Raw genomic sequence first — 25,032 nt, 5'->3', positions numbered from 1 at the left:
GTCCATGATGATAACAGGTGAATGATGTCTCCTTGTCCTTATCTCAACCCACTACACTTTCATTATATTGTCTCTTCCCTGTACAGCTGAGGAGGGGAATGATAGAGTGGATTAGGTGGACAACTGATGTCCAGAAAGGGTCACCCCACCACGCTGACACTGATAAAACAAAACATGAAAGAAAGACTCTGACCCTGTGATTTCAGCAGAATTGAGTGAAAGGAGAGAAGGAGTTGCTAAAATTTTTTTTAAAAAGGAAAGGAGAAGTTCACACATTCAAGCACAAATATCTTCAATAATTAGCAATAACAGCAAGGGGAACACAATTACAGGCAGACTAAATTGCTTTTTATTTAAATGTTCTCTTTTTAAAATGTATCCCAGTGTGAAAGTCCCTCTTTAAATTAGTGAGAGCATGCATAATCTCAATGTCTCCACTGGGGGTTGTAGGAATATATGTTCTCTCACTTGCTTAGTTGTGCATTTAGGGGATTAGAAGAAAATTATACAGCCCTGGGTACTTTATAATGACAGATATCAATAGTAATTTAGCTAATTGAGTGTATTCCAGCTTTATTTTAATTTACTGGTGTTTTTCACTTTATTCTTTGTTATTTAGTTCTGCCTCAATATTCTATTACAACTATAAGCCTTGACCCTGCAAACTCTTTCTTGTAGAAATAGACTTTTCTTTCTATATGAGGAAGGAGTTTTACAAGTAGATCTGTATCCATTAGAGAACACTTAAGAAACTAGGGCAAAGAAATGCCTATCTCAGTTTCTAAAACTTTTTCAATCTACCACGAAAATAAATCCAAGTAATGTTTCTGTAAGAAAGAGAAAGTGTTTTAAAACATAAGCAGTTTCAGTTTTGTTCATCTCATTCAACTTTGTTCTCTGTTTTCCTGTAAAATGGAAAATTAAACTACATGGGTGAAAAAATCATAGAGCTCCCAAATTTGTAAGTACTTGGTGAAAGGTACTGTATATTGAAATTTACAGGTTTTGCCAAGCTCTGATAAAACAAATAAATCACCCTGCTTGGAGAAATTTTTTCATGGTTTACTGAATATTCTGAACATGCTGCAAACTCAACTGAAAGTAGTAATAAAATCTAATCAAAACTATTACCAATTTGTAGGACAAGAAGAAGGTTAAGAAAATGAATCATGATTTTTATAAAATATTTTCTGGAAGGATTAGCTCCTGTAATTCTCGTAGGCTATGAGAAAGCTATTTGCTTTCTCTCTTTGCTATTCCTACTCTTACTGTAATGTCAGTGTACCTCACAACTCTTACTGTATTTAACACAATAATGTATTAATATATAGAGTTAATTTTCTTCATACAAGCCTATAACATGTTATTTTTTGAATTTGAGTTGAAAATTCAACACGAGTGTTGTTAACCTAGGGATGTTTTAATTATTGTTGAACAGTACTTACAACGCATCGGGGACCTTTAGTTTCTCAACCTTCCCTGACAGCAAGGAGGCTGGGGGTGCACAAGAATTTGAGAGGGGATGAAAACATTAGCACCATATAGGTGTATTCCACACAATATGACATCATGCTCAGCAATAAGAGCTGCAGGGAAGAAAGAGGAAGGGAGAGAACATTTGGAGTGATTACATTTCTCTTCTCAAGTCACTGTTACATGAGGTGGAGCCCTGCTTTCCTAGAGACAGACAAACACCTACCTGCCAATGCAAAGTGGTGAATGAATTCCTTACTTTGTTTCTGAGTGCATCTATGCTTTACCTATTAAAGTGCCTTTATCTCAACACACAAGTTTTCATGCTTTTGCCTTTCTGATTCTCTCCCCCATCCCATTGGTGGGGACTGAGCAAGTGGCTGTGTGGGGCTGAGCTGCACGCTGGGGTTAAACCACAACACAACTCCATGAATTATAAACTTTATTTAACAGATGGGGAAAATAGAGCAAACATAGCAAGCAGACCTATTGAATATCCCCGAGCAAGTCTATGACTAAGAAACTGAAGATTTCTTGCCATAGGCTAGAAAACAATACTTTGTCCTTTTTTCCTGTAATCTGTTACTTCCATTTGCAAAGTACATCCAGACAAAACAGCCCACACAAAAATGATAGAATTTTCCATGATAACTGAAGAGGATGTAGGTCAATCTTCTCACAGAAAATACTACACTAAAAAAGTAAATTGCATCTGGGGTTTTAGATGTACCCTCTGCAATCCATATTTAGCTATTTCTTTTACAATGGGGAAGACATGATTCTTATTGTGATTAAACTGTTTCCCAAAAGTCTTTCAAAACTAGAATTGCAAATATGCTTTTGTAGTTCTTCAGCTTGTTTGTTTTGTTTGCTCTCTTCAAGGCCTGACCTCCCCATCACAGAAGTCACAGTTCCCTAAGCCTACACAAAATCATATCTTTTCAACCTGGGACTGCTGGAGCAGAAGGCACTGAACACATCCTTGATGTGAACCTCAGTGGTTGTGTTACTCTAGAAAATGCAGAACCCTGTGGTAGGCCAAAAAATCCTATTACTCTCTCACACTCCAATATGGTTTTATTGGAACTCTGTATTTCAAAGTTGAATACATTGGATTTTAGCTCTACTATAAACCTGACTAGGCGTGAATTTTAAAAGTGTTCTTATAGTTTAAGTTAGACCATGTCCAAATGCATTATTGCTATTAGACATTAGCTATTCAAATTACTTTATAAATATGTACTGCCTATAGAAAACATGAATGGAAAACACACTTATTCTACGTCTTTTTTGTACAATGATAAAAATAAATCTCACATTATAGAAACATGCAAAATTGAAATTTTCACAATACAACCATAGAGTTGGTAATATCAAAAATACAGTTAATTTTACCTTGGCAAATATAGGGCATAGCTTGGAACTTTATCGAAGCTTTTAAAAAAAGTCTTTTAAATACTGTTTTTTCCCGGATTTTACTGAACTCTTGGGAATCAGTTGCTTGTAGCTGATGTAGAACTGTTGAGATAACTGATGACATAACACGTCAACAACATGAATAGTCTGACGCCACAATAAATTTCAACAATCTAACATTGTAAGCATCAAGATAAAACAAAATAAAGCAACAATTTTATCCCAAAAGGATAAAGTACTTCTTCTGTGGACTATACTGAAAAGGAAAAGAGTAGGTGTATGCATGCTGAGACCTAGAGAGTCTTGTTTCAGGGTGAAAGGTTGGTGTGGTCTTCTAGACCATAGTCCTGTTATACACAGAGCAACCTGACCTTTAAACCCATGAGAACTCCATGCAATTTAGGCATGTAGTTTATCCATCTATAAGCTCTAATAAGTCAGTACATGATAGTTTCCTACAGTATATTATCAAGTGCTTCATCCAGTATAGTATTAAATTATTCATATTTTGGGCTTCCAATACTTCCGCAGGGAGATTACTATGGACTAATAGACCTCACAGGAAGTTTTATTGGTGTAAATTCTGCATTTTTCTTAGTTCATTTTCATTCAGTTAGAATCACAGAATCATAGAATCATAGAATCATAGAATCATAGAATCATAGAATCATAGAATCATAGAATCATAGAATAGATTGGGTTGGAAAAGACCTCCAAGATCATCAAGTCCAACCCCTGATCCAACTCCAATTACTATATCATGGCACTAAGGACCACGTCCAATCTCTTTTTAAAAACCTCCAGGGATGGTGAATCCACCACCTCTCTGGATAGGCCGTTCCAATGCCTGATAACCCTCTCTGTAAAGAATTTCTTCCTAACATCTAATCTAAACCTCCCCTGGCCGAGCTTGAGCCCATGTCCCCTTGTCCTATTGTTGGTTGCCTGGGAGAAGAGACCAATCCCCACCCTTCACGTAGTTGAAGAGAGTGATGAGGTCGCCTCTAAGCCTTCTCTTCTCCAGACTAAACAGCCCCAGCTCCCTCAGCCTCTCCTCATAGGACCTGTGCTCAAGTCCGTTCACCAGCCTCGTTGCTCTTCTCTGGACCCGCTCCAGCACCTCAATATCCTTCCTGAACTGAGGGGCCCAGAGCTGAACACAATACTCCAGGTGTGGAGTTGTTTCCAGTTATGGTGCCTTGTACCTCTCAAAGCAAATTCTATGCCTCCTAGATGTTTACACTATTCAGTTGCTTGTAGAGAGATATTGCATCCTCTAGTAATGAGTTTCTGGCCAGTGGTATCCACTCTGTTATTTTTTAGTCTTTCTTCATAATCTGTCTTCCTCAGACATATTTTTATGTTGACTTTCTTGACATGATAATTAGTTGTAAATTGGTGGATTAGCAGCAACCTTGAAATCAGATTGTTTAATATGGAAAATATATGGACGAAGAACTAACTTAAAAAACTTGGCCGGTACATTCTCACATACTTATTTCATCATCCAGCATCAAGGATATTTTGAAAAATTTGTGTTCTTAGTGAAAACACATCAACAGTTGAAAACTGAAGTCTCAGTTGGGACTATATGATTTAATGACTCTCGCTTAGCATCAATCTTATGTCATTAATTTTCTGAAATGAACCATATTGACAAGCATGTACACAAGTTATTTAGCCATGACCTGTCACTGGTTTTCAGTTGTTCATGCCAAATGGGAGCATACGATATGACTAGAAGTCCCCTGAAATATTGCTGAAGATTATTGTCTGAGGCAGATGCTTGTATTTGACTGGCCTACATATTCCAGTCTTATGTACTATGGAATTCCTTCCTTCTTTATAAAAGGTTTGTGAGATGGAAATTTAAAAAAAATTCAAATCCTTCATGACCACTGCAAAGCAATAAAAATCTTACAGTTCTGAATTTAAAACTCATGGGGGTATTGTAATTAATAGGAATATTTAGGAATAATTACATGTGATTTTCTTTTCCTTTTAGTGTAAGTTTTTATAAGCTACTCAATTAAGTCTCCAACAGCACCTTCCAGTTTAGTAACTTAGCTGAACATAAAAGGGAGAATTTTGTTATTTAAATAGTTCTAATGATAAATTATTCCTTTTTTTAATCAAGCAATACAGAATTTGTAAGGAAATACTGCAGTGGGTTTTCACCTGTCTTCTTAGAGTTTTCAACATTTTACCATGTTTTGTTTCATGCTATTTAGTTATAAGCCTTAGTAATGTATCGTCAGCATGATTAAGAAGGCACTGAAAATAAAGCATGGGGATACTTAGAATCAACTTAGATTTTAGGTATTTTTATTTTGGATGCAAATTTTAATGAAAAACATATTTCCAATGGCAATGGAGGACTTTCAAATCACTCAGTTTAGACCTTCAGAACAGACATTTAACTTAGTATAAGTGTGCAGGTTGCCTGCATAGTAAACAGAGAAAGTTAGCAATGTTAAAAGGCTCTTTGGGAACTACCATCTTGTTTTACTATATTTGTAATTTTTGCTAAAAGAGTTGAAAATGAAATAAAGTAGTTGTTCTTAAAAATTTCTATGAAATACCAGACTACTACTTAAACCAGCAGCAGCTGTTTCAGAGATGCGTGCTAAAAGGTTTCTAGTAGTTTAGGTGACAGATTTTCATGGAGTTATTTTTAACTCACAAAAATATCAGTGAATATTCTTTTCAATTCTTTCTTTCTTTCCTTCTTTTTCTTTCTTTTCTTTCTTTCTTTCTTTCTGTCTTTCTTTCTTTATCTCCTCTGCATCTATTTAACAAATTGTGCTATCATATCAAATGCACAGAAGTAATGTATAGTATCAAAAACTCAGCATATGACAATAACCAATGGTACCTAAGGACTTAGTCAGATGCTCATGACCATGTGTCACTTTCCTTACTTCAGCCCCACTTCGGAAGCCATATAGTCTTGTTATAATTAGTCCTTTGGAGAGGCAAGATTTACCAATTCAGCCAGAAGACCAGAGTTCACGGGTTTTTTGTTTTGCAACTCAGAGCATGAACAAAGGTTCTTGCACTTACCTGAACCCAAGAGTGTAAACACATCCAAACTTTGTTCCTACATGTATGATGAATATTGACCTCTGATAACTTTTGCAGTATATAGTAGCAAAAAAATATATAACTCCCTCTGCTCTTGCCTACTAGAGCACTTATATTTTCTCCCATCAAGTGATTTTTAAAATCATAACTCAAAGTCTGTAGTCATTTTTAAAAAGGAAAAGAAAGCAGAACTGATGGTAGAAATATGAGGGCACTGCTGAATACCTACCCAGACCTCCTGCATTTTGGAGTAAAGACAGTTCTCAGTTAATAAATAATAAATTAAATAAATAAATAAATAAATAAATAAATATGTCCCAACCAATGCAACTTACATATTTGATTCAATGTTTAAAACAAATAAGCAAAATCAAAGCAAACTATAAAACAAAACCCCAAACCCTTTCAGAACAGAAAACAGTGAATAAAATTTGCCAAGTGGAAAGTCCTGTGATAGCCAGAATTCTGCCTGTCTAGATTACAGATGGTGAATATAGCTAATGTAGAATAGAGCTAGCTGTAGAAGATATGGAGAAGGCAAATCAACAAGAGGAAAGAGTGAGGATTTGAACCATGTATTTTCTTTTTCTTATATATATATTGACTTCCTGAGATGAAGCAGTTTTGCACTAGAAATTGGGAAAAACCGTTAGAAGGTATAAACAGCTGTAGGAGCCATTCATTCATGGCTAGCTACTGTCACATTGTTACATTTCGATGCATTACTTCCATTAGGACAGCATGTCATGCTCCCCCTTGCAAGTAACATTGTTAAGTGATGGACAATGCACATCTGTTCTCAACATGTGTAACTACACAAAATCTGAGGTTTTAAAAGGATCTACAGATGAGCTCCACTGGCTTATTAGCTGTGAAGCTCTTGTGGCATCCATGTAAAGTTGAAGAAGGCACTTCATCATCACCCTAGCCCTGATTTCTATTATACAAAGAGAACAGGCTATGCCAGAGTGTGATTGAGTACACCTGAGGTCTGGGTTGTCTTCTAGAAGTACCTGCCTCTGCCTGTTGCCAAAGATAGAGCATAAGATAACACTCTTCTGACTTAATTGTGAGGTATATGTGAGGTACATAGGATGAATCTGACCTCTGTACTGTGCTCAACCAGGTCCAACAACATAAAGTTTTGAAAAAAAAATGATGTATAAGACTGTAGAGGAGTGTTAAAGAGAGATGTGATTTAATACTACTGTTGTGACCTGTTTATTTAGGAGGAATTTTTCTGCCAAACATTCACATAAGTTCATCTGGAACGATGCTTTAGTACTGTGAAGGCTTTCATATACACCAATAAATGAAACATCCTTATGAGTCACAAGCTCTATAGATTCTCACACTCTCATTAATTAGCAAAGAGGTCAATTTGATGGATGAGAAGGTGAAATCCCATTTGGTCTCATCACCCACCATCAGAAAAAATGAGGACTGACGATTCAAAGGTACATCTTTAGTTTAATTGCATTTCACATTTAAATAACATAAAACTGTTGGCTAGCAACAAATCCTCTTAAATCACTTATAACTTTGTGTGCTACAACCCGATTCTTGCATAGGTAAAACCACTTCAGACATGAATAAAGATTTATGAACTACTCCCAAAGAGCATAAGGAAAGACAAAGCTCATGAACCCTCTCTCAGACAGAATCTGAACTGTTCAGCTGCACATTGTAGGCTATATACATCTGATATTTTCATTTCTTTTCATTTGCAGAATAGTGGTACTCAGTAGCACCAAAAATTGACATTGTCCAAGGACAGGGAAAGAGTCAGTTAAGGAGTCAGGATTTAATTTGCAAAACAATGCAAGTAGTTGGAGAGCATATAGAGGGAAGGTGAGGGTCATAGGGCCAGAGGCATTAAATCACAGACTAGCAATATGTATAGATCCGATTTCAAAGTGACCTTGGACTTAAGCATATATTTTTTCTGGTCATGATTAATCATAAACATCAAGCCTGTCATGAGCAATGTAAATGATTTTGCAACAGACTATGTGTATTAGTCCAGAAAGGGCCCAGAAGGGGCAATTCTTTCTTCATTGTTGTAGCAATATCTGTATTAAAAGTAAAATAGGCTGGAGGATAATAAATTCAAGATTATGATCAAGAACCAATTCTTAGATATGTTCCTAGGCATTTAAATACCAATCAGCATGCCAGTAAAAAACTCCTGTGCCATAGTTGAGAATCACAGAATTGTAGAATGTCCTGAGTTGGAAGGAACCTATAAGAACCATTGAGTCCAACTCCTGGCCCTGGTACAGGACAACTGCAAAAAACATACTGTGTGCCTGAGAGAATTGTGCAAATATTTCTTGAACTCTGACAGACCACTTCCCTTGAAGCCTGTTCCAACGTCCAACCACCTTCTGGATGAAGAATCTGATTTCCTAATATCTAATCTAAACTTCCTCTGACATAGCTTCACATCATTTCCTCTGGTCCTATCACTGGTCACCCGAAAGAAGAGATCAGTGCCGCTTCTTCCTTCCTCGCTTCCATCCTCAACAGGAAGCTGTAGACCACTATGAGGTCTCTCTGGTTTCTCTTTTCTAGGCTGTGTTTGTTAACAGTATCAGCCATGCACTTGCATATGCTATGATGCCAACTTTTGTATTCTAATCTTATAAATAATAAGCAAACTCAGTAAAAAGTGCAATTCTGCTTCACTAGAAACTAAGTTGACAGAGTTTTGTTCAGACTATGGCCTATACCTCTCCACAATAACATGTTCTGAATAAGACATGCACAACTCAGAGATCTATTTCCACATCATTAATAAAAACTATAAATTATATATGTCCACTTGTCTTGTGACAGTAGACAAGATATGAGCCCCAATTCAAAGGAGTATGTGCATCAATAACAATGTTAATATCGAAAGTATCAAAGAACTAAAATACTGAAAGCATTCTAAGTAGTGTTGCACAAACCATCCTGTTGTTTGTGACACTTGCTCTAACACCACTACTTCAGGAACTGCTTGTGATTATCTGAATTGCAACAAAAATTAAAGCTCCAAATAGCACTAACACATGATAACTTTATGGCCTATTCCTCCATGGCAACTGAGGCATTATACTTATTACACTTAATAAATCCTGTTGCAATTTTGCAGAATGACAAAATGGTTGAGGTTGACACAGATGGCTGCAGATCATCTAATTTAACCCCCAGCATATTCAAAGACCAGGTTGCGCAGGACCATGACTAAAAGGGTTTTCAATATTTCTAAAGATGGAGACTATACAAGCTCTCTGGGCAACATGGGCCAGTGCTTGAGCACTGGCACAGTAAAAACAAGTGTTTTCTTTGTGTCCAGAAGGAATTTGATGTGCTTTGATTTATGGTAATTGCCTCTTACCTTGTCACTGTGTACTTCTGAGAAAATCATGGCTATACCTTCTTCATTCCCTTGCAATATGTATTTATACATATTGACAATATCCCTCTTAGCCTTCTCATCTCCAGGCTGCACAATCTCAGCACTTTCAGCCTCTCCTTATCAGGCAGATGCTCCAGCCGCTTAATCACCTCACTAGCCCTTCCCTAGATTGTCCACAGTATGTCCTTATCTCTCTTGTACTGGGTAGTCCCAAACTGGACCACTCACTCCACATGTATGTCACCAGCACTGAGTGGAGGGGAAGACTCATCACCCTTGGTCTGCTGGTAGTACTTGTAACGCAGCTCTTTCCATGCTGGCCCTTTGGTGTTGTTGGCTGATGGGCAGCCTGTTTTTCACCAGGACCCCCAGGCTCTATTCTGTAAAACTGCTCTCCAGTCTGTGGGCCCACAGCATATATTGGTGCAGGTTTTGTCTGCCCTGGTGCTGGACTTCCCTCTTCTCTTTTGCAGAACTCCCAGTTGTAAGGCTCCCAGTTGCCCATTTCTTCAGCCTGTGTAGCTTCCTCTGAATAGCAGTACAAGCATCTTGTCCATCAACCACTCTTCCCAGTTTTGTGTCCTCTGCAAACTTGCTGGAAGTATACTTGATCTCATCATCCAGGTCATTAATAAAGATGTTAAATAGTATCAGAATCGCTATTGAGCTCTGGGACGCAATGCTGGCAACTGGCAGCTGGACTTTGTGCCAGTGATCTTTGAACCAGGTAGTTCAGCCAGTTTTCAGTCCACATCCCTGGTCATCCAGCTGACCAGAACTGTCTATAATTTTAATAGATTATATTAATATTAGTATGCATTATAACTTGTTCTAATTTATCAGTGCTAAATAGCAAAACAATTTGCCTGATGTTAACTATATAGAGTCTGATCTGACAAATCATGGCTGCCCAGACGTCAAAGGTCCATCATAAGCCCAGGGGATGAAAGATATTATTGAGTGGTTCTGTCTTCCACCTATCTGAAGTCATGTTGTCACCCCAGTCATGGCAACACATAATTCTGGCTCATCTATGGTCAAGGAGTCAAAATCAGAGGATGCATTGTAGAAAGAAATCTAACAGCAAAAAAAATCATCCCATGGTTACAGAAAGGGGACTTTTGTGCTGAAATGCGACAGTAATTGTATTGTTGACCCAGCACAAATATATTTACCATAACTTGTAGCAAGGCTATCTCTGACTTTGTATAGCAGTGGATAAAACTGACCAGCAATTTAACAAGCAATAATTTCAACAATTCTAAGCTCTAAATCTAGACATTTGTGATTTCTAACTCTGAACAGTACCTGTAAGTATATGCAGAGGAAGAGGTGCTACTTGGGATTAGTTCATCTAAATTTAAAATAGATGTTTCAGATAGAAGTGAATCAATTTCTGCATATGTCTTTTTCTCTCAGTCAATAAGGTGACTAGGTCAGGCTAATTCCTAGTCCTTCTTCAATTCCTAAAGTAGAAATAGCTGAATCCACATTGTGAAAATGCTGTGAACGAAGAAAACAGAGGACTTGGAAGTAGTGGACCTGTACAAATCCACAGAGAAGTCTTAAAGGGAATAAATGGGTTATTTATGGAGCTTAGTGATCAGGAGTGTGATGATGGAAGTGACAGTGACAGAAGAAAAAGAGGAGGGGTGAAAGTAGTGACGGGGAAGGACAGTAGATCACACGTGGCCATGTAAAGTTGAAACTGGCAGCAATCTAACAAGGAGATGTCAAAATTCTGCATCACCTTGCTAAACCAAGCATAGGGAGGCAAACCCAGAGTAAGAAGTTAGGTCAAGATCTAGGAGTCACAGTCATTAAACATGTGAGTGGGTAAAACCACTTTAAAAGGTACATATAAAATGTGATAATGAAATATGCATTAACTTAATTCGGATCATCAGAGACAAATCATTCCCTTTTTAGGTATTATTGAAATTATTGAAAAGAAAAATTAAAAATGTAGATTAAGGACAGACAAAAGACATTGATGTTCTAGACAGATATCAAATTACCCAGCCACTCTTTGATGACAGTATTTAAGACACCTAAAAATGTACCAGTATGGAGGTTACAATGGGTAACACAAAGGCAGGAAGTGGTTGTTCCTGGCAAAGGTGTCCAAAATGTATTTAACAATGTTACAGAGAGTTTTCGGGAATTACTGTTTAGAAATTAAACAGTGACTCTATTATTCACATTTTTGGTGATTCGTAAGATATTTGGTTTACTCTGATAGACTCCCTTCACCCCCGGTAATCAACATTCACATGATAATATCAGCATCCCCATAACGCTGATATTCATGTATTGCGGACATTGGGTTCTTTGAAAATTTGCTCAAACCTCTTTTCTCCTAAGGATTATGCCTGTCTACATGGGGATATTGAACTCTGAATGGTGTAATCTTGCTGCTCCTGGATTTTTGACTGGTTTCTGTGTTATTTTAGTCTACTTCTGAGTCTTAATATTTACCCTCCTGTTTATCTTCCAGCCCAAACAAATAAAGCACTGCCTTGACATTAAGTTTGTGCTGGGAATGTTACCAGAGAGTCTTGAGAAGATTCTTGTTTTATGATGACATTTTATGTTTTTGCTATTTCTTTTGACTGGGATTCAGTGGAGCTGCTCTGTCTATGGGACCACTATTTTAAGGGGGGCAAGAAAATAAATTATAAGGAAATTAAGTGTAAACTGGTTTGCACAAAACCAGAAAAAAGCCACAGGCGAGTACTGTTGTATTTTGCTTCATATTGTCCATTTAAAAAGTCTTCACTATAAGCTTTTATCAATATAATCATTTATCAATATAACCAATTCTTTATATTGACAAAAAGACCGCTCATGTTTAAAGTAACACAGTATTTATCACTGTGTTAATAAAGCAACCTTTATTAAATCCAATATTCTGTGTCCAACAATAGCCAATACTGCAAACTCCAGGAGAAATGACCAGTGCACTGATTTGTGACATACCGCATGTCAAGTAAAAATTTATGCTGTGTGTTTTGAGTGTAATTTAGTTATAACTGAAAATTTAAAGTGCTGCATGTGTATCCTACTTATTTACTGAATTCACTACAAACGGTTTATTATTCTTTGACGATTTTTTTCATCGTTAGGAGGATGCCCTGAAGGGTTGAGGAGAATGAGTATACGTATGTGGAAACCAGAAACATTCGATCTCATTAAGCAATGAAAATTGTCAGTGTAATGCAGGAATGAAAGTATATGACATTGCTAGTCTTATTTACACAGATGATTAAAAAGAGATAAAGTAGCTGACCCAGACAGCTAATAAATACAGTATTAAAAACACAGCATTTTCCACCTTATTTTTTCTGACCTACTTTTCTTTCCCATAATTGTCTTACAGTTATACCCTGAGTTCACATATTGGTTGTATTCATTATTCTGGCTTCCTAGTTATTTGTTAAATTTAGTAAGAATTTGTTTGATTAGGTTTGATTTAGTTCCTCTTGGGAGCCCTGAAGGACTGGGAAAGATAAGCAAATCCTACAAGTAGGACCTACACATGTTCTCTATCTCATTAAGGAATGAAAAGTGCTGGGTTAAGGGAAGAAAGGAGAAGTGTTATTCCTGTTTACACCGAACTTTTAAAAAGCTGTGGTATGGTTCTCTGTGTTGTTTAAAGCTAACTACGTTCAACAAACTTTGGAGTTCATTCAAAACCAAGGGAATTGGATATTTCTCAGTATATGAAGTTTACATCCTTAATGAAATTTAAAAACTGTACAGAATCTCATTTTTTCCCTATAATTCTATTTTTTCACATCACTTTGTCATAATAAGAGTGCCTCACTAATCAACATTTCAGAGCTGGATTTTCAAAATATTAAGACTTGGCCTTAAAAAAGCCTATACCTTTATTTAAGAAACAGAGAGACTATTTCAACCATTAACAAAAAGGTAGTATTTGGCCCTTAGCTAACTTACTATAGTCAGTTATGCCTCTCGAGAGCAGTAAAGCAGAAAGAAATGAATTCAAAATATTAAACCTTAATTTTTTGCTAACATTGCCAGACTGGAGTGTCTGATTTATTACATTTTCTATGTAGTCTATGTGCGAAGTTGACAACTTCCACATTGTGTATCCTGCCACCCCTTCCAAAACTGGTAAAGTCTACTTCTGTCAGTTTGTTCATGTTTCAGAAGCAATTTTTAAAAGGAGCTTTAATTATGTTTGCAAGTCTAGTATTTGCCCTTGAGAAAGACAAATTAAGATCTATTCTTCTCACCATTACAATTATTTTCCTCAGCAATTTTTTAAACATTTTTCTACTTTTCCCTACTCACATGATTTGCTAGATAAACACATTGAGAGGTACAGCAGGGACACATTCCCCTCAAGTATTTTATCTTCACTGGGAATTTAAAATAAAATTCCTGTAATACGTTAACATCGAAATGTTCATAAGTCACTTAAATACATATTCAGATGTAGGATTAGTTTCTCATAGGCTGCTACTTCACTGAACATATAACCTTGCTCAAGCAAGAACTGTAAAAACTGCAACTCCAGTATGCTAGAGATCATTGAATCATAGAACCATAGAATGGTTTGGGTTATAATAGACCTTAGAGATCATCTAGTTCCAACCACCTGCCATTGGCAGGGACATTTTGCACTAGACCAGGTTGCTCAAAGCCCCATTTATCCTGACCTTAACACTTCAGGGGTGGGGCATCCACAACTTCTCAGGGCAATCTGTTCCAGTGTCTTACCACCCTCACAGTAAATAATTTATTCCAAACGTCCAATCTGAACCCTCTGTCAGTTTAAAGCCATTCCCTCTTGTCCTATCACTACACAACCATCATAGTGACTTTTTCTTCCCCACCCAGGGACAGAGGAACAGAACACCATGCTGCATCTTCTGAACAGTTGTCACACTTCCATGAAAACAGGAAGGTCAGAAATAGTTCTTTTAAAAATTAAATTTTATTTCTGATGAAAACTGAGGTTCTCATGTAACCTCTAAATAAAAACAACTTTACCTGTTGGTAAAGTAATCATCACTAAAAATCAAAAAAAATCCATAGGCATCAATGTTATCAGCTTATGAATGCATGACAGTCTCTTTTTATTCAGTAATACACTGAAGGATTACAGAAGCATAAAATGAAATTTTCTTTAAAGGAAACCCAGCCCCTGGAGCGAAGTCTAAATATTACAACTGAATGAGGAGGATTTTTGCAGAGAACTGGGGTAAAATTACCACTTAATGCCACTACTTTAGAGACTGGTCAGAGGAGATCAGACTGAGAAAGGTGCTAAGGCAAGTGTCTAATCAAATGGAGAGACTAACTGTGGTCAGTGGAATAATTAATGAACTTAAAATTAGAGACCTATTTCAGCAGACAATCAGAGAGATGACAGGATCTTGTCCTTTAGGAACAGCAAGGAGAGTAGTTTTCATAGCCTCAAAGTACTCCTTACAGAGGTATTGCAGAAGCCATAAAGCCTTATCAGAGCTAGTGTTTTGAATCCTGGCCCTGACTCCTGATGGGATCAGCACAGAGCATCTGTGTAGCAGCCAGGGGTTCCTCACAGCTAGGGGCAGGATTTTTTCCTTAGTTACAGGTTGACACTTGTCCAGGAGATGTTTGCTGCTGAGAGATGCTGAGATATACTAACTTGTGCCTTTTACAGTTACTGTGAGGCAGCTTGTCTTAAAACAGACAAACAAAAGATAAATAGGGGTGCATTAAAAACTAACCACGTCTTTATGCTGTATGATTATTACAATGTTTGAGATCTAATTTAGTGAATGTTATCTGTGCTTCACTAAGAAAGACTATTAAATTGGTTGTGTTTTGAAAAATGCGCTGCCTCCTTTATTTTTTTATTTGTGTATATAGGAATTTGCATTCCCTGGTCCTTCTTATTGTCTGACATGCACCATAATATTATCTTATCCCTTTAGCTTTGTTCCATTTCCTTTCATACTCCCTCTTAATTATGCCTTTTTCACCTCTAGTCTATGGTTTCTGAGCCTTTAATACATATCTGTGCCAATTCCACCATCCCCAAGGCTTGTCAGGTTAAAGATTAATGAGTAGACTTTACCCAGAGGCTTTACAAAGGTTACACATAATTACAAATGGGTATTTTACGCAATGTTGAAAATGTGAAAGCTACTAAAAAAAAGGGGGGGGGGAGGATGAAATTTATTGGATTTAACCTAGATCTTTTAAGAAAAAAAAAAAAAAAAAGGCAAAATTACCATGAAACCAAACAAGTTAATAAGTTCTGCTCTTTGTTACAAAGATGGTGATAAAAACAAAAACACCATATGGTAGAAATTAGACTGCATCTCAAGCTTGCAACATCACTGCATCCTAATTGTCCTTTCAAGTTAAGTAAAATGTGTTTCATGAAGATGTAAAGACAAAAGGGTCTATGACTGTTGGTAACTCTTCAGTTTGCTAAATTTTCATATTTGACCATTTTTAAAGGAAAAAAGAAAATATTTTTCCTGTGGTAAACCCTTAAAAAATTGCTTAACCTAGATGCTTGATGAGAAAAACTTATGTTGGCTAGTCATCTTAATTTTTTGTTTTCTCAACTTACAGAAATACCTTAAAATGCAAACTTAGTGTCTGAGACAAGATTTTGATAAGTACAAGTCTAAATTTAGGTTCATAAACCCATGGTATCATACTAATGAAATAGTTTGACTTTAGGAAGTTCTAAACTTCGCCATATCCCAATTAAGTTAATGGAACTACTTTGAAGTCTGCCTTCAGGCACTTTACTTGTTTACTCCCTTGTTTCTAAAGCTTTCAATATAGCTGATAAGTGGAGATTTATAAAACAAAAAGAGCAAAAACACAAAACCAAAACCAAACAACAAACCAACAACAAAACCACCCTCTTCCTTTTATATTGTATTACGAGTGTTCAAATTGTGAGCTAAACCTTTCAGAAATGTCTAAGAAACTTGGATACCTTAGAATTTGCTTCCAACTGTGGATTGTAAGACTACGTTTTCAGAGGTACTTTGTTTCTTTGTTTTCAGTTAGGCTTGTTGGTGACTTCAGCTCTATAAAAACACTGCAAATTTTAGTATTATTACTTTTTTCAAATCCTTACTGGTAAAGGAAAAAACCTGGTGTCTCAAGAACCCTTTTGTGCAAAAAGTGTTAACACTCTTCAAGAGTAAGAGAATAACAAAGTGAACACCTAAAACTATTGAAGTCCTAGAATTGTCTCTGAAAATGATCTAAACCCAGATGCTTTGTATGTTTATTTGGATTTCTCATTTAAGCATTTGCAATATAGGTGCTCTGTTTCCTTCAGTTATTTTCTTTCTTTTTTTGCCTTCTCTTTTGCCTGTGAGCAATATCTCTCTAGCTTTAATTCCAGTTATATATGAGTTTAACTCTTTCAGCAAGTGGTATTTGAATAGACAAAATTTAAAATGTTGCATTTGACCATTAAGCAACTTGAGTTCGTATTTGAAACACCAGATAAATTGTTGGATTTCATTGCAATTCTGATTATTAAATATAAAACACACTCTCGCGTTACATGTTCAGGGACAAGGCCCCTAAATGATGAGATACACATTATGCAAATAGTAAACCAATCTTTCGATTAGTACAAAGAATTATACTTTATAATTATTACCACGTTCCTCTAATGTAGTTTTACAGCTGTTTATGGCAAATGATTATTTTATTAAATGCTAATGTCAGAATTTGACATAAAACTGGGATTCTATTTTTTTTTTGCATGAGTGAATGACTCTAATTTAAAGTAAACATTATCACAGTTTAAAATTCTAATTTCAGGAATCGTTCTTTCTATTCAGTAATAACATACTTTTATAGCTGATCACAAAGCAAATTTAACATCACCATATTTTTAGAGAGGGAAGCAAATACTGAGAACCAAAAGGAAAGCAAAATCACCCTGGCACTTACAGAGGAGAGCAGTATTTTTCACCAAAAAACTTGTCTTAAAAATGAGACAGGGTTATTTAAGTTTTTTTATCACAGAGTGTTGAAATGTTTCGCAATGTGTAGGGTACTTTTGCACATGTAAGTAGTTTCTAGCTCTCTTGTAGAGATTGAGCTACTCTGCAAGCAAGGCAAAAAAAAAGACAGATGTAAAGACTGACTCGAATCTTGCATTCAGAATGCTTAAGTCTGAGGAGGGTTAATTTTTAAATGTTTTGATTTATTTTAGTTTTTAACATAAATATTGCTTAGTAAAAAAAATCATACCTTTGGGAGCACCACACACTGCCCTGAGGGAGTCAAGTTCCCTTTTGCAGCATAACCAGAATATTTTGATTTTTTTATGTTGTATTTTGAGTTATTTTTTTAAAAAAAGTATTTATTTATTTTCCTAGATGTGAATAGGAAATTCTTCTTTTAGGAAGAGCATTGTCAGCAGGTTGAGGGAGATTGTTCTGCCTTCTACTCAGTTCTAGTGAGGCTGCATCTGGAATGCTGTGTCCAGTTCTGGGTTCCTCAGTGCCAGAGAGACATGGAGCTCCTGGATTGGGTCCAGCGGAGGGCAATGAAGATGATTAGGGGACAGGAACAACTCTCTTGTGAATAACCTGAGGGAGCTGAGCCTGTTCAGCCTTGAAAAGACTGAGATGGGACCTCATCAATGCTTTTAAGTATGTGAAAGGACGGTGTCAAGAGGACGGATCCAGGCTCTTCTTGGTGGTGCTAACCAACAGGTTAAGAGGTAACAGGCAGAAACTCTTTCACAGGAAGTTCCACATAAACATGAGGAAGAACTTCTTTGGCATGTGGGTGACCATGCACTGGAATAGATTGCCCAGAAAAGTTGTGGAGTCTACCTCACTGGAGATATTTAAGAACTGTCTGGACACAATCCTGTATAATGTGCTCTAGAGCGACCCTTCTTGAGCAGGGAGATTGGACCAGATGATCCACTGACGATGACCCTTCCAAGCTTACCCATTTTTGAGTGGGTACAGAAGCAAGAAAGGACATCTATTTCAAGATACTAAACATTCTTTTTTGTGGTGCACCAAATAAGGATTTTTCCCGCTGCCTTGGAGATGAGGGAAAAAGTAGAAGAAAAGAGTTTAAAAGAAAGTAAAAAAGAAATTCACTGTTGGCTAGTGATACATCCTACTTTTCTTTTGAAGGTTATTTTAAAATTACAGAGCTGTCTCATAGTTCCCATCACTAAAAGATACAGCTTAATTCTTTCTCCCTGGACCTGCAGAGCTGAAACTTAATCACACAAGTAGATCCCCACTGGCTTCAGTGAAGGTGCTTGTTTGTTTGTATCAAACTCAGACACATATTCATATACAATTCTGTAATTATCAATGTGCATAACATTTTGCAGGACAGCCACCTCATGTTTATGTCTGACCTGCTCTAATTACTTTAAGCATGGGTAAAAATTCTTGTCCTCCTGCCAGGCTACCACACTTTTAACTCTGTATGAGGCTACTAGGAAGGAAAATAAATCTATGTGCGATCTTTTGCTTTCAAGGAGTTTTCCTATTGTTTATTTAACTTCCACCTAAGCTGGAAGTAAACAGGTAGATCAGTTACCAATATGGGAAAAGAGAATTTTGCATAGATTACAGTTTGCATGAAAGCAAAGCACAGCACAGCATGGGTGCTGGTGCAAAGAAGAGAAGAGGCATAAATCACATCCTTACACCATGAAAAAAATCACTCTGCTACTGCTTTTAGTGTGCATGAGAGGCAGGTTTGAACATTCAGGTGCATTCTTCAATCTGACTTTTGAGTGCAAAGTGTAGAAACTGGAAATGTTTTGAATCTTAAGCAGCATTCTGAAAAACATTTTGAGAAAATGTAGAAAGAACATATTCCTTTCTATAAGAGGAACAGTCAAAATTATTGACAATAATTTCACTTCATGACTGGCTTCTACTGCTGTCTTAAGATTTCTCCTTGTGTGAGTGCCTACACCTGGGTAGCTACAGATCCATGGCAATGTTACACTCTTGCATCAGTGTGTCTGAGTACTAAAGGTGTCATTGTAAACCAGTAGCATGGATTGCAAAGGACCCATGAGATAGTGACTATGCTACATTTTCTTTAAAGTGTACTCTTTTGATTTGGTGGTTTTTCCTTCTGAGAGTGTTTGTATCTTGATGTCTTGGATATCTCTAATCAAGTGACATAGAAAGTAGAAGATAAATTATTTTTTTATTCAATTATAAATCCATTTAATTTATTCTAAATTTGTTCCAGTTTTCAGATTGCTATAGCACAAGAACAGTGAACTGGACCATGTGGGTCTACTGCTACTGAAAAAAAACCCCAAAACCCAAAACCTTTCTTCATCTGAATCTTATCAGAGTCTGTCATTTGGTTATTTGAATTTCATGAAAACCTTCCCAATAGGTGACATATAGAAGTGCTCTCAAGCCTTGGTATCTTGGGTCTCACTGCACTCATATTAGCACCCATCATCAAGTAATTTAGACTGGAGAAAATCATAAACTTTGATGGATGGTAAAAACAGTATAATAATTACAAATATTTTTAACTCTATAGCATGTGTTTCATTTAGGTTACACTCTAACAATGATGGCTAATGATACTCTCCACTAATATAAATTAATATCGCTTACCATTTCCTTCTACTGTTCATGTTGTTCTTTTTTTCCCCAAAGCAGCTTTGTTGTTCACTGGAAATATACATATGGAACAAGTGACTGCTAGTCTCTGTGGCAGAAACATGAAGGGAATTTGAGTATATTTGAGATTAGATTGATTTTCCAAACAGAAAATATAAGCAGAGTATTTCTGTATTTAATGAAAACTGCATTCGTAGCAACAGAAAAAGGGAAAATATGCAACATGCAACCATTTACTACAGTGATATAGCTGCTGTGCTTAACCTGAATGGTAAGGGTTTAAAAACTTATGCAACAAAGTTGAAGAAAGCTAATGTGCTGGTACCCCTGAAGAATATATATTAATTATTGGAGAAATCGAGACCACAATAACAATAAACTGGGTTAAACCAAATACCCATCAGTTCGTCTCCAACAATGGCCAACAACAGATGCCAATAGAAAGGAATAAAATAGGTCAAGCGTACAATGACACTTTCTCAGCCTCCAGCAATATGTGGCTCTTGGCTTTCCTAAGCTAGAAATGTCATTTTGAGGTGGTGTTTGGGACCAGATTATTAAGAGTGGGGAGGAAAGAAAAAGTCTTTAAAATTGAATGTTTGTACTGAGCCCACTGTAAAGTATCTATAATAAATTTCTAAAATATTACTCTATTTCAATTTTCTTGTAGATTGTTTACTTAGAAAAACCTACAGGAGCTTATAATATCTAGTGTTAATGGGGAGTGAGGAGGTGTTAAAGTAATGCAGAAGCACTGAATGTTTTCAATAAAATCTGCACACCAACTGTGAAACCTCTATGACATAGCTCCTAGTAGCTCAAGAAAAAGTTACTCCTACAAAAGTTAGCTACATTAACATGTAGTGGTGTACCTGTTCTTGTGGGCTATTAGGAATTAGAAAAAGCAATGAGAAAATCCTGAAAAGCCATAGATGTCCCAGTTTTAGAACATTAGAACCACAAAGTTTTTAACAGGGGAAAAAATCCCAAACAAAGAAACATACCCACAGCAGAATAAACAAACAACTCTACAAGGAGCAAAATTAAAATAATATCACAAGAGAGAGTGTTGGATACACTGTCATGTAACTCTTCTATCCAGTTCTAGCTTCTCCTCACAATCTTCTTCTCACCTGAAATTGTATCCCATGTTACAACTTGGTCACTGCAAGCTCACCTAAAAGGAAAAGTGATATCACTAGAATCAGCTTCTTGGAGCTAAGACATGAAGACGTATTTGAGAGCATTAATAGATGGGCAGATTTTCAGGTTCACTGTACGCACAAGATGAAAAAAGAAATCGTAGTAATATTAATGTTTAATCAGTAGGGATGAATTGGAAACAGATCTCATTGATAGGAACTATGTCCTGTTGAGATTACAAATACAGCTGACAAAGTCACCTATGTGTACATAATCTGACCCAGAAGTTCATCTTATTTTGGTTAATAAAATTTGTTCTATTAAAAACAAATAAATCACTGTGCTACATATTCAGAGGATTAAAACTGACTGGTAGTCATCATCTAATAGGAATGTTTTCAGTGGGATTCCACCATGGTCTACTCTTGGCTCCACGCTAGTCAATATTGTCAAGGTCTATAGATTACACAAAACCAGTGGAGTGGTAGATCAGGCTTAGGATTGGGCAGTTCCACAGAGCAATCAAGTTCCCTTAGCAAGATGAGACCCTATGACCATCATGCCTCTTAAAATAATGGAGTTCAAGGACAAGCATCTGTGAAAATGGAATTTAGGTCAGAGTTGCTGGAAGAGGGAATGATTTTTGGAAAACTGCTCTTTCTGAAGTGCTAAATAGAAGATGTTTCAAACATGACCTCCTGGTATGACAGAATACATAAAAAGCAAAGCAGTAGTCATATTCAGAAATAAAGAATAATACTGAGAGTAGGCGCAAACTATTTATTCCATTGTATATAACCATTAATAATATTAACAAAACAATCAAGAAAAATAATAAGAAGTCTGTTGGCTGCAAAAGGGGATGTTTACAAATTAGAAATATTTAGTGAAGACCTGAAAGATCTACATAAGACCTAGAAAATCTCACTTTTTCTAGGAGCCTAGTGCTCAGTCCCATTATTGTATGGGAAAGGTTATGAGTTGGTTTGATCACTGTGAGTGTCAGAGAAAGATTTCTGACTAGCAAACAATGATAAAACATCTTCCACTGGAAAGAAAGAGAAAAAAGCTACATACAATGAACCAAAAGGAAAGTACCATTCCAGAAATAAGATAAAAAAAAAGGTCTCAGTAACACTGATGAGGTACATTTGGGATAACCATTTAAACATTTCTCAACTTTTTAAATTTTGTATTCATCTCTGCAGTGCTAAGTAAGGCTTATACCAGGGAGATTAGTTCTAAGCACACACCTGGCCACAGAAGGAGAGAAGGGGACACAGTTGCTGGAAAATGTGTTGATGTACAGCTTTAGACAAGCTTTACTGCTGTGAAGGCACAGAGAAAATGAATGTTCAACAATCACCAGTGTCTGATGACCCTCAGCCAGCAGTGCACGTGAAAAGCAACAGTGCCACAGGTCAGAGCACGAGTGGAATGAATCATGTGCAGGACTTATTCTACACAGGATTGCTGTGGGGTTGGATAAACATTTTGCTCAGTGCATTTACTCTTCTGTGTGCACTTCATCCGAAACACACTGAGCTCGGCCAAACATGGATGCTGAAATGGCCCCCACAAGAGAGGGTCCTCTACAAGAGGTGTAGAAATGCCCACCTGCAATGGGTGAGCAGCTTCTGATTGGGTCTTCTCAATCAGTGGACAGTCATCAAGCAAAAGTGACACCATCACAAACAAGCAAGTCAGAGGCTTGAGTACATGATGCTTCTCTCAACTTCCATATTGTTGCTGTATTTCTAGTTCCAACTTGTGAAAATACTAAATAGTTTCATATTCTATAAAAAGATTAAATCATCATTTTGTTGTGGGAATGTTATCGTTTCCTTTTATTTTCTAAATCAGAGTATCATTCCCAGATATAGGCAATTGAACGATCTCTAGTGTTTTGGTTTTTTGTTATTACCTCCAAATCAAGAAGACCATTTTCTGAAAGCTTATTACTCTCAACTGAAAATGTGGAATTCCTTATAATAGTCTACAAGACTATTCCAATATGGATTATATTCAATTATATTTACTTAATGTACCCAGTACAGGTCAAAAGCTCATAACAAGAAAGTGACCTGACTCCAAATCTTATTTCAGGCAGCAGAACATTTCATAATTCAGGCTGTGTTGTGGTTTTGCACAATCTTTCCCTGAAACCCATGTATGGAACAATCGATGTTTTCAGCAGCTGCTAATTAGCACTATTACAGACTGAACTGCATTATGAATCAGTGCGACAGAACAATTCAGAACAGCCTGAGAAAGAAATGGGATCTAAATAGAAGTGCAGGTTCTGCCTGGTGAAAGTTTTCTAAGTATTTGAAGATCAGTGTGTCCATGACAAATAAAGCCACGTGAAGCTCTGTCCTGTATAACTGCAATATATAAAGGTCAAGGAGGACAAGTCAGAGAAACTAGTTTGCTCATAACTGGACAAATACTTCTCAAATCAGGTGTTTTAGACAGACAATAAAACTCTCTGAGCATGACCCCATCTCTCAATGCAATAATAGCTTTGTGAATACTGCTCCAACTCCTGCCTTGGTATATCCCAAGGTGACTGGTACATCCTTTCTCGCTACCATTTGTAAAGATTTTTAAACCTGCTAATGACTATCAGTGTCATAACCTGAAGGGAAAGAACTTTCTGCCAGACACTCAGATAAATACATCTGTATTTTCAGAACCAAGAAAAGTCTCTTTCATTAACAGTATCCTCCTGGAGGTTTTCAGCCCAGTAGGAGTACATGCTCAACACCTAGAAAGGGAAAACCTGCCATGACTGTGAGCCTGCAACTCGACTTCACAGGTCTCCCAACCAAGCAATTGCTAATACATGTTACCACTCGTGCCTGTGTAAATGCACATTAACCCTTTCATTCCATTTTTTTGTGTTCAGCTTTTATTTCAGAGACTCATAAAGGCCACCACTGGTAAGAGTCTTTATAGTGGAAAAGAGAAAATATTCCTGACGAGGAAGAGAAAATATCCCTGAACAATCACATAGTTTCTAAATGTGACTACTTGTGCTTTTCATGTGGTCTCTCTCTTTAGCAAAAACCTGAGTTGAGTATCTCGCTGGTATCTCTGGTAACACAATGTGAAAAACAGTGTCTGCCTCTATAACAGAATAAAATTGACCTATAGCTCAGACTGTTGCTGCTAGCTGAAGATTATTTTGCTTTGACATATCCTTGCAGTGTCCTCTGCTTTAATTAATAATGCTGCTGCCATGTATTATGAAAGTCACTCTTTTACGCATCCTGTTATCTTTCCAAATTAGGCATTTTAAAGTTTAAGCCTTAAGAAACACATAAGAGTATTTTCAATCAAAAGTCCAATCTATTTACATGCACAAGAGATGAAAGATTTTTCATGCAAGTGGTTGTACTCAGGCTTTTATTATTTCTGCTTCAGCAGAAAGCAATAAATATGTCTTGAGACATGGGAGAAAGTTAATAAAAACTGTCCTTTCCTCTTTGTTCCAGACCCTGTTTTAAAACCAGCTTGTCTTTCATGAACAAATTAATTGGATTAGCTCTGCTTCAGCCACAAAGGACAACACTGTATGTTACAAGCATATTAGTATAATGAACCATCCCTGCACTGCTATACTAGGGGACTGATTCTGAAATCATATTGAAGCAAGTATTAGTATTAACATTACAATTCAATTTGTGGGATACAAATAAGAGGAGACACAAATTGTAAAAAGTCCCTGCATCAATGAACTAATGATCAAAATAAAAAAGATCTGTATAGTGAATGATGGTATAGATGGGAAGCTTATCCTCAATGAGCCAGCTAGTCAGAAGGCAGCTCTTCACTGTCAAAAGATATTAAAATGCTGTACCCAGAGACATTGTC

General features: G+C 36.7%; 1 long non-coding RNA gene across 1 annotated transcript; it reads left to right on the top strand.

Moving 5' to 3' along the window:
- Nucleotides 1-1,628: 1,628 nt before the first annotated feature.
- LOC116782812 lies at nucleotides 1,629-24,723 on the top strand. Its single transcript, XR_004355361.1, has 4 exons — nucleotides 1,629-1,715; nucleotides 19,625-19,665; nucleotides 22,365-22,576; nucleotides 24,654-24,723. It is a non-coding gene; the product is annotated as an uncharacterized LOC116782812 (long non-coding RNA).
- The last annotated feature ends 309 nt before the right edge of the window (nucleotides 24,724-25,032 follow it).

Source organism: Chiroxiphia lanceolata, chromosome 2, assembly GCF_009829145.1.
Source record: "Chiroxiphia lanceolata isolate bChiLan1 chromosome 2, bChiLan1.pri, whole genome shotgun sequence".
Lineage (NCBI taxonomy): Eukaryota > Metazoa > Chordata > Aves > Passeriformes > Pipridae > Chiroxiphia > Chiroxiphia lanceolata.
This window is presented reverse-complemented; position numbering and strand designations above follow the sequence as displayed.